Source organism: Stomoxys calcitrans, chromosome 1 (assembly GCF_963082655.1).
Source record: "Stomoxys calcitrans chromosome 1, idStoCalc2.1, whole genome shotgun sequence".
Lineage (NCBI taxonomy): Eukaryota > Metazoa > Arthropoda > Insecta > Diptera > Muscidae > Stomoxys > Stomoxys calcitrans.
In genome coordinates this window covers 196262363-196273664 of record NC_081552.1, presented here as the reverse complement: position 1 = coordinate 196273664, position 11302 = coordinate 196262363, and the positions used below count along the sequence as shown (strand labels likewise).

Sequence of the window (11302 nt, the reverse complement as noted above, 5' to 3'; positions counted from 1 at the left end):
CTAGCTCAGTTAAAACCAGTTAGGAAGGGCAAAAGTCGGGCGGTGCCGGACGTATAATACCCTACACCTACCCTATAAGTACAATGTGGGAGTCAAGGTCTCTAAATCTGAACCGATTATATGGAGAGTCAAGAGAAAATCCTTCCTGCCGAGTTTCGAGAGAATCGGTTAACAAAGGAGAATTTTATTGCAATATTACTACAAATCGGACGAACATATATATGGAAGCTATATCTTAACCCTAACCGATTTCTAGCAAACCTTATAGACATTGTGGAAGTCGTCAAGAAAAGCGTTGTACGAAGTTTTGGTTATATTGGCCAATAAATGCGCTTGCAGTGGCTCTAGGAGTGAAAATCGGGCGATATATATATATGGGAGCTACATATAAACCTGAACCGATTTCAATTAAATTCACCAGTAATGTCGAGAGTCATACGAAAATCCCACCTGACAAATTTCGAGAGAATCGATTAGCAGATTACCATTTTATTGCATTATTACTGCAAATCGGACGAAGATATATATGGGAGCTATATCTAAATTTGAACCGATTTTTCCCAATTTTAATAGGCTTCGTCTCTAGGCCAAAAAACATGTCTGTACCAAATTTTAAGAAAACCTTCACTTTGTACATAATTAGCATGGACACACAGACAGACGGACATAGTTAAATCGAATCAAAAAGTGATTCTAAGTCGATCGGTATACTTATCAATGGGTCTACCTCTCTTTCTTCTGAGTGTCAAAAACAAATGCAATAAACTATAATACCCTGTACCACAATAGTGGTGTAGGGTACTTAGATGCAAATGCAAATTTTGCCCATTAACTTTGCACTAAGGAACAGGGGCAAACTTCTTACATATCAATGAGTGCAGTCCGATTCAAGGTTAAGCTCAATGATAAGGGGCCTTCCTTTTATAGCCGAGTCCGAACGGCGTGCCGCAGTGCGACACCTCTTTGGAGAGAAGTTTTACATGGCATAGTACCTCACAAATGTTGCCAGCATTAGGAGGGGAAAACCACCGCTGACAGTTTTTTCTGATGGTCTCGCCAGGATTCGAACCCAGGCGTTCAGCGTCATAGGCGGACATGCCAACCTCTGCGCTACGGTGGCCTACTTAGATTCCATAGGAAAATTCCCCAGGGATTCGGAGCGGGTACCTTTTTTTCCGCCCCGCTTCCGCTCTTTTACAACTAAATTGACTATTTTTCACAGCTTCACAGGGCAAGAGATAAACATATTTTTTTTTGCCCTTACTGTAAACAAAGTAAAATTTTTTATATTCTAGTACCGAAAGGAACAAATATCAAAAAAGTCTTCTAGTCGCTCTGTATCCCAAATTTCAGAGCTATAGGTCAGTCTGTAATGAAAGTACCATTTTGTACGTTTCAGTACCAAAAGTACCATTTTAGAACCAAAATGTACGAATATCAAAAAATCTTCTAGTCGCCCGGTACGATTTAGTACCCATATAAACAAAATTTTCTAATCGCCCGGTACATGCTGCCAAGATGTACCTGTATCCCGAATTTCAGAGCTGTAGCTCAGTCTATAAAGAAAGTTCCATTTTGTACGATTTAGTACCAAAATGTATGAATATCAAAAAAAATCTTCCAGTCGTCCGATACATACTGCCAAGATGTACCTGTACTCTAAATTTCAGAGCTTTAGCTCAATTCGTAAAGAAGGTACCATTTTGTACGTTTTAGTACCAAAATGTACGAATATCAAAAAAAATCTTCTAATCGCCCGGTACATACTGCCAAGACGTACCAGTATCCCAAATTCCAGAGCTTTAGCTCAATCCGTAAAGAAGGTATCATTTTGTACGTTTTAGTACCAAAATGTACGAATATCAACAAAATCTTCTAATCGCCCGGTGTATGCTGTCAAGATGTAACTGTAACCAAAATTTCAGAGCTGTAGCTCAATCTTTAAAACAAAGAACCAAATAGTACCAATTACAACACTTAAGTACTTTTTTTTCCCACTCCTGGTACGATTTCAGCATTTCGTATTTGGAATAACTTATCTTATTTTTGTCAATACTACATACGATCATATTTATCGAATTATTTGATTTTACCCGTCTCCGTTCACTGTAAAAGTAAATAAGCTATTTCGTACTATTTGGTAATTTTTGGTACCAACATTTACGATTTGTGAAGAAATCACTTAGTCAGCCAACATATATAGCCCAGTTGAACCTATATGTTATATTTCAGAGGTCTAGTTCAATCCATAAAGAAAGTACGAAATGGTACCAAATACGGTACTAATCGTACTTTTCTTCTGTTTCCAGTACTATTTTTTTTCCACACTCTTTCCATCTACACCCTTTATTTCGTAACAACAATCATTTAAGCCAAATCTCCAAGTTCTTGCTCCACCCGTTCGCCCTATGCAAAGTTCACCTATTTCGTACGTTTTTTGCTACGTTTTTAGTACCAAACTATTAAAATTTTAATTTGCTCCCCTATTTCAGGTTACCGTAATGTACCTAAATACCAAAATTCAGACCTCTAGCTCAATCTGTAGAAAAAGGTACCAAAAAGTACCAATATCGACATTAAACGTACTATTTCTTCCACTTTCGGTACGATTTTCTAATTTTTTTTTTCTTCAAGACTTATTTTTTCGAGATGCTCTTCCTGCCCTATCCGTTAGCCCTGGGCAATTAGTACCCATTTTCCTACTATTTGATTCTATTTAGTACCTTAACGTACGAATATCACCAAAAACCCTGACTTATATCGCCCCTCCGAACCAATACCAACATACGTGCAAACTTTCATAATTCTAGCTTTTAGGGCCAGGTAGTGATCAGTCTGTCATCAGTCTCTTTTATATATGGAGAGTAGTATCCCGGTGGTCCGCTTCGATAGCCCCGTTTTTGATACCCCCTTTTCAGTGTAGGACTTCCAAAAACCTAGGTAGTCACTCAGTTTATAAGATTATAAAGTTTTGTAATAATTGCGAATACAATTTCATAAATCTTTTCCACTTCCGTAAAGAAAGTACCAAATATTACTAAGAATAACAATGCAAATTGCAAATTTTGCCCATGAACATTCTTCTAAGGAACAGGGGCAACAGGGGTTATACCTACATGCCAAATGTCAGACCTCTAGCTCCATCTGTAAATAAAGTACTAAATGGTACCAATGTTGGTACCTTAATATACGAATTTTGAATAGATCATTTATTCACCCATCAAATATATCGTAGTTGTATCTACTTGCTTGTCAGACCTCTAGCTCTATCTGTGAAGAAATTACCAAATGGTACCGATTTCGGTACTAAACGTACATTTCCTCTCATTACAAGTACTATTTTATTTTCACCCTCATCCTCTCGAAACGTATGTCTTTTAAGTCAAAATGGCAAATTTTGCCCATTTCATCTAGCGGTTCAAAAAGTCAGGATCAGAAATCGGATTAAATGGGAGCTATATAAGGTAATGGACCGATTTGAACTTCATGCAAAATTTCAGCCAATTTGGGTTATAATTACGCCCTCTTGCGGCTCAAGAAGTCACGATTCACAATTGGTTTATATGAGAGCTATATCAGGTTATTAACCAATTTGAACCATACCCGGTACAGTTTTTGGAAGTAGAAACGAAACACTTCATGGAAAATTTCAGCCAAATCGGATAATAATTGCGCCCTCTAGCGGCTCAAGATGTCAAGATCCAAGATCGGTTTATATGGGAGCTATATCAGGTTATAAGACGATTTAAACCATATTGACCAAAATGTAGTACCAATTTTGGTACCTTCTTTATAGATGGAGCTAGAGGTCTGAAATTTGGCATGTAGGTACAATAGGAAAATATATAATGGGTGACTAAACGATGTATTAAAAAATCGTACATTTTGGTACCAAAATTGGTAACATTTGGTACTTTCTTTATAGACGGAGCTAGAAGTTTGGAATTTGGCATGCAGGATGTGCTTCGCTACACCCATAAGTGCTTGCAGCCCCCTTGAGACATGGTCTAAATATGAAAAAAAATTATATTCGTATTAAACTCTTAAAGAGCTGTCATTGGAATTCCGTTGTCCCGTTTGGAATTCATGACCATTTGGCGTATATCTTTGGGGTAGGGCGATTTAGGGAAATTGACCCAAATTTTTATAGAATTTTCGTATTCTGCTCTCAAAGACCCTTCGTTTGAGTCCCATCATGTCCCGTTCGGTGTACATGTCCATTTGGTGCATAATTTTGGGGTGGGGCGACCCGCTTGGAAATAGATCCCAGACTTTAGTAGAGATTTCGTATTCTACTCTCTAAAATCTTTCATTTGAGTCCCATATTGTCGCGATCGGTCCACTTTGATTTTTAGCAGTACTTTTGGGGCGGTTTTGGGCTTGGGACGGCTCCCGAGGTACTTAAACCCAATTTAAAATATCGTATTCATACTCTACTCCCAAATACTTTGCATTTGAGTCTCATATTGTACCGATTGGTTCACTTTTGATTTTGGGCACTACTTTTGGGGCGGTTTTGGGCCTGGGCGGCTCTCTAAATACTTGGATCCAATTTAAAATATCGTATTTATGCTCTCCTCTCGTATACCTTCCATTGGGGTCCCATATTATCCCGATCAGTCCACTTTAATTTTGTACAGTACTTTTGGGGCGATTTTTAATTTGAGACGGCTTCCTAGGTACTTGGACCCAATCTCAAATATTATATTCATACTCTACTCTCAATTACCTTTCATTTTAGTCCCATATTGTCCCGATCGATCCACTTTTGATTTTGGGCACTATTTTTGGGCGGTTTTGGGCTTGGGGTAGCCTTTTAAGTACTTGGACACAATGTTAAATACCATATTCGTATTTAACTCCCAAATACCTTTCATTTGAGTCCCATATTGTACCAATCGCAAAATATGTCCTGTTGCGGGCTTTTGGGGGGTGGGTAGGCTCCTCGGATACCAAAGAATACATTTCCATGTCAGATGTGTGCTCTATTTTTAACAACCTTTCATTTGAGACTCATATTTCCCAAAGCGGTAAAAGTGTCCTATTGGGTAGTAATTTTGAGGGTGGGTGCCATTTTTATGCCATGTTCGCACTCTACTCTTAAATACTTCTCATTTGATACTCATATTGTCCCAATCGGTAAACATGTCCGTTCGGGTGGGTTTTGGGATGGGGCGTCCCCCCAGGTAAATTAAGCCAACATTTTTATACTAATTTCGGGGTACCATAAGATGGCATACAAAATTTTACTTAAATCGGTGCAACCATTTCAGAAATCTGGCGTTTTTGTAAATTGTGGTAAGGGGGAGGGCCCGCATCCTTTTCGGATATCAAAATATGTAGTACCCTATTTCCAACGGGGGCTAAAACTCTACCATCTGTGACATTTTTATGAAATTCAGCTTAGCCGTTTTTGAGTCTATACGGAATAGACAAATAAACAAAGCGCATCAATTTTATTTTTATATAATAGAAGAAGAAGATTGGCCGACATGGGCCGTACTTTTCATCGAAGTCAGAAGTCATAGAAAAATACCACCTACAGAATTTCAGGCACATCGTATAAGAATTGCGCCTTCCAGAGGCTCAAGAAATCTAATCAGGAGATCGGTTTATATGGCGGCTATATCAAGTTAGGAGGCCACCGTAGCACAGTATGTCCGCCTATGACGCTGAACGCCTGGGGTCGAATCCTGGCAGGAACATCTGAAAAGTCTAATCGGGAGATCGGTGTATATGGCAGATATATCAAGTTATGAACCGTTTTAAACCATACTTTGCACAATTGTTGGAAGTCATTCCAAAAACATCACTTGCGCCCTTTAGAAGCTCAAGAAGTCAAAACATGTAAAAACATGAACTGATTTGGCTTAATTACAATCCAAACTGACATACACTAATAAGAAGTATTTTTGCAAAAGTGCCCAGGTTTACTCCTTCGAAAGTAAGCGTGCTTTCGACAGACAAAGGGACGGGCATGTCTAGATCGCCCAACTCAAAAACCACCCCAAACGTACATGTTGGTCGATCGGGACAGTATGGGATTCAAACGAAACGTACTTGAGAGTAGAGTAGGAAACTTATATAAAAGTTTGGGATCTATTCCCGGGCGGGTCGCCCCACCCCAAAATTATCCACCCAACGCACATGTACACCAAACATGACACGACGAGGCTCAAACACGAAAGTTATATAAAAATTTGGGTCTATTCCAGGGGAGTCGGCCCATCTAACGAAAGTTATTTGGGAGTTAAATACGAATTTAAATAATTTTCAAAATTGATCCATGTCAAAGGGGGGCCGCAAACTCTTATGGCTGTAGAGAATCACACCAGGCCAGCTATGGGTTGCCCAAAAAGTAATTGCGGATTTTTCATATAGTCGGCGTTGACAAATTTTTTCACAGCTTGCGACTCTGTAATTGCATTCTTTCTTCTGTCAGTTATCAGCTGTTACTTGCTTGCTTGCTTTAGAAAAAAAGTGTAAAAAAAGTATATTTGATTAAAGTTCATTCTAAGTTTTATTAAAAATGCATTTACTTTCTTTTAAAAAATCCGCAAGTACTTTTTGGGCAACCCAATAGTTTTATACATAATATACTTGGGATTTAAAACAAACCTTTTTATATGTTAGTCATATCTTCGTTTGTAAAGGGTGATTTTTTTGAGGTTAGGATTTTCATGCATTAGTATTTGACAGATCACGTGGGATTTCAGACATGGTGTCAAAGAGAAAGATGCTCAGTATGCTTTGACATTTCATCATGAATAGACTTACTAACGAGCAACGCTTGCAAATCATTGAATTTTATTACCAAAATCAGTGTTCGGTTCGAAATGTGTTCAAATTTTGACAAATTTTGTTCAGCGATGAGGCTCATTTCTGGTTGAATGGCTACGTAAATAAGCAAAATTGCCGCATTTGGAGTGAAGAGCAACCAGAAGCCGTTCAAGAACTGCCCATGCATCCCGAAAAATGCACTGTTTGGTGTGGTTTGTACGCTGGTGGAATCATTGGACCGTATTTTTTCAAAGATGCTGTTGGACGCAACGTTACGGTGAATGAACACATTTCGAACCGAACACTGATTTTGGTAATAAAATTCAATGATTTGCAAGCGTTGCTCGTTAGTAAGTCTATTCATGATGAAATGTCAAAGCATACTGAGCATCTTTCTCTTTGACACCATGTCTGAAATCCCACGTGATCTGTCAAATACTAATGCATGAAAATCCTAACCTCAAAAAAATCACCCTTTATATACCAATAAGGCATGACAACATCACCACTTCCATTACAAGTGTTGTAATTGTATTGTATTGCTTTTTTCTTTCTATTGTATTATTTTTTTGTCAACAAAATAAACAAGTCTAAGTTGTTTTCTTTTATAAAATGCATTTGTTTTGTTTTATTGGCTGCACACTTTCGCTGATAAGTAAAAAATGTACGGGAGATTGCTAATTAAGGAGCGTGGACTATAAAATATTACACTTACTAGACCTCAGACACGTGGAAAACCAAAAAAAAGCAAGTTGCATCACTTTATAAGTTTTGTTGTTAAACAAAACATTGTAACCAGAAGGAAACGATAATTTTACCAAAACAAAAAAAAGGTTCCAACGTCTCATCATCTTCTCCACATGCCCTACACATGCTTTCATTTGCCGTACCGATTTTGCATAAGTGAACTGGTGGTCCTATATGTCCCGTTATGATACAAAAAACTATACTGATCTCCTTCTTACTTCCTTTCAGTAATAGCCTCGTCCTCTCTCACTATCTGAATCGCCCCATAGGATTTTCGCCATCCTACCGACTGCATTTGTAGTCTACGCCCTTAACTCGGACTTCGACGACCCGAAAGGCTTCGAGTTGAACAAGTTTATTGACGACAGTCCTCTGGCCTTCACTGTTAAATCATCTGCTTTCTCATTCCAAGTTACTCCGCTATGACCCGGCACCCAACGATGCGGGTCGTGTCATCCTTAAAAGAGGCGTTAATCTCATTTTTACAATCCAAGACTTCATCTTTCCGTCCTGGTTCTCCGCCTTATGGCCTGTTTGCTGTCCGTAAAGATTTTCATATTCGACGTCCTCACGCTAGCACCACACTACCTCACGAATTCGGTGGATCCCCGCCTGCAGGACCGTATTATGGTCAGGCAGTCTAAAACAGATCTCAGACCCTGGGTTCTCAGTGTTGATCCCCAGATCCCCACTCTGTCCTCTACCTTTGATCCATCCCTGTAACATGATCTTCCAGATGGCAATACTAGGGTTCCGTCAGTCCAAGACTGTGTCCCTGGCAGCAATGCCTCGCACTCGACCTCAAGGTTCATCTCAGGTATCCGATCGGAAACCTCTTTTCTTCCTTCCAGGTTTCCTATCGTCGCCTCGATTATACTACGATGGTATGAGCTGCTCCTATCCTCAATCCATACTTCTATCGTGTTAAGTCTCAAAACCGTAATGGCTGCCTCACACTTAACCTATATGCCGATGGATCGGTTATCTAGAATGGTTTCCATTGCCCTAGTCGGAGTGGTCCTCATCGCTTCACCTATGCCTAGACAACATGTTCCCTGAACCCGTTGTATGGTGCTTATGTTGCACCTTTTGTTTATAGCAGTCCACCAAACTACTGCGTTGTAAGTAAGTACTGGTCTAATCAAGCTCCTGTAGGGCCAGTGGACTATCCTCGGATTCAGGCCCATTTCGAGGCACTATGTAGAGGGGCCCATAGTGCCCAACATCTGTGAGCCTTCTCAGTACGCTGCTGAGTGTGACACTTCCAATTAAGTTTCCTATCCAAGATCACTCCTAAGTATTTGACCTTGTCAGATATCGAAATCATTGTATTGCGGAAACCTTCCCACCTTCGACTTCCTCGCGAACAAACATATTCAGTCTTCTCTGGGTTAACATTGAGACCTTTGGATCTAGCCCAGTCATATATCATATGCCACATGCAAGACCCTTTCGGCCCTTCGGCAGAATGGGGAGAAATTTTTACCCCTCAAAAGTATTATAACATCGTCTGTATAGCAGACAGGTTCAAATACCTCCTCAGTCAGCGTAGGTAATACGTTATTTATGGTGGTCACCCAAAGGAGTGGCGATAAAATGCCCCCCTGTGGCATGCCCTGTACCATTTTCTCCCTTACATTTATGTCATGGAACCCGCAATTGGTCTACCTGTTCCTTTGCATACGGTTTATCCAGTCTCTAAGGACCCGGACGACCTGTTACTGGTCTAAGGATTGGATCAATAAGTCGTTCCGCACATTATTGAACGCCCCCTCGCTGTCAATGCAAAATGCCAATGTGTACGTCTTGGCATTGAACATATTCAAACATATTCAGTCTACTCTGGGTTAACATTGAGACCTTTGGATCTAGCCAAGTCATATACCATATGCCACATGCAAGACCCTTTCGGGCCTTCGGCATAGCTGGTTGGGATCTTTACTCCTAAAAAGAATTATAACATCGTCAGCATAGCAGACGGGCTCTTTCCTCAGTCAGCGTCCGTAATAGGTTATTTATGGTGGTCACCCAAAGCAATGGTGATAAAATGTCCCCCTATGGCGAGCCCTGTACAACTTTCTCCCTTATATTTATGTTATGGAACCCGCAATTTGTCCACCTGTCCCTTTGCATATGGTTTATCCAGTCTCTAAGGACCCGGACGACCCGGCACTGGTCTAAGGATTGGATCAATGTGTCACTCCGTACATTATTAAACGCCCCCTCGCTGTCAATGCAAACCGCCAATGTGTACGTCTTGGCATTGAAGTATTCTTCTATCTTGTGCACATGCAGGGTAGTCTCCACCGGCCTTCCCCTGACAAAGGAGTGCTTTTTGAATTGAATAGTTCGCTGGATGTCCTACTCTTTATCATGGTATCCACAATACGTTCCACAATATGTTCCACAATACGTTCCCCATAAGGACGTATGGCTTATGGGTCTGTAAGCCTTTGGTGTCGCATAACTTGCCTTGCGAGTTTTATTATAAACACCACCCTTGCCTCCTGTCAGACTTTCGGAATACATGCAAGTCTTAAAATAGTGACCAAATGAGGCACAAGATAGTCGCCCTCCTTTTGTAGGAACGCCGAAAATTTTCCATCAGGTTTTGTAGCTTCTCAAGGCTCCCGTGACCATAAATTCCGTTATAATAAGCTTTCGATCAACCTCATTATTCCAAGATTCCCGTGTCTTTGTGAGTACCCTAGTATCCTTTGGAAAATGGGTTTTCATCATCCTCATCATCATCTCCGCTCTTACTCCCATGTCATTTACTAACGTTTTAGTTTGGTCATGGGGTTTTGTGAGTAACTTTTTCATCTTGACAACGTAATTAACTCCATCGACCTGGTCGCAGAAAAACTGTCGGGAGGCACTTTTTGCCGCTCTGGTAATCTTGTGGTATTCCTTGAGCCGTGTTTAATACACATTCCAAAATACTTCCGCAGTCTTATGACGTGCTCTGTTATAAAGTCTGCGGACCTCTTTCCCAATATTGCTAATTTTCCCGGTCATCCAGGGTTTTTCTTGGGCTGATTTCCTTTCCCGAAGAGGACAGGAATCGAAAGACTCCACTAATGCAGTGGTTGTCCTGTTGCCATTGTCGTTAAGCTCTTCTATGTTTGGACAATCTAAATTATCTTGCCCAAGTCTTCTTCTAAGTAGTCTTCCGAATTTTGGCCAGTTGGTTTCCAACTTATTTCAGAAACTTTTCGGTTTTGACGCTGGCCGTGCTATTTTAAACCTGATGTGATGGCAATGGTCAGAGAACGAGTGCTCCTTGGAGACCCTCCAATCCTGAACAACATCGATTCGATTTCCCGAACATATTGTCACATCTAAAACCTCCTTCCCTAATCCTATTAACAAAGGTAGCGGTACTACCAATATTTAGCGTAATCAGGTCGTTAGTATTCAAGAATTCTGCCAGGGCTTGGCCCAGCTGTTGGTACTACCCCACGAAATGTGATGAGAGTTCGCATCGCACCCTATTAGTACCTCGTTTCCTGTCTGTTTTTCTTTCCTCACCAGAGCCGTTGCAGCTCCGACGTGGGTAGCGGTGTCAGAGAGTCGAAAGGCAGATAAAGTGATGCCAGGTATGCTCCACCGTTACCCTGTCTCACCACTGTAGCATCCGACGTTGACAACTTTGGGGAAAATATATAATTAAAATTTTTATGACAAATAACGCAGGTCCTCGTCCGAGTACCAGTGTTAGTATAGAATAATTGGTAGTTGATATGGTTCAGAACAGAAATTTTGTTCCAGTCCA

At 40.4% G+C, this 11302-nt stretch overlaps 1 long non-coding RNA gene across 1 annotated transcript; it reads right to left on the bottom strand.

Moving 5' to 3' along the window:
• Positions 1-6188: 6188 nt before the first annotated feature.
• LOC131994346 (uncharacterized) lies at positions 6189-6578 on the bottom strand. Its single transcript, XR_009396646.1, has 2 exons — positions 6540-6578; positions 6189-6467 (listed from the first exon to the last, which is right to left on the bottom strand). It is a non-coding gene; the product is annotated as an uncharacterized LOC131994346 (long non-coding RNA).
• Positions 6579-11302: the final 4724 nt, after the last annotated feature.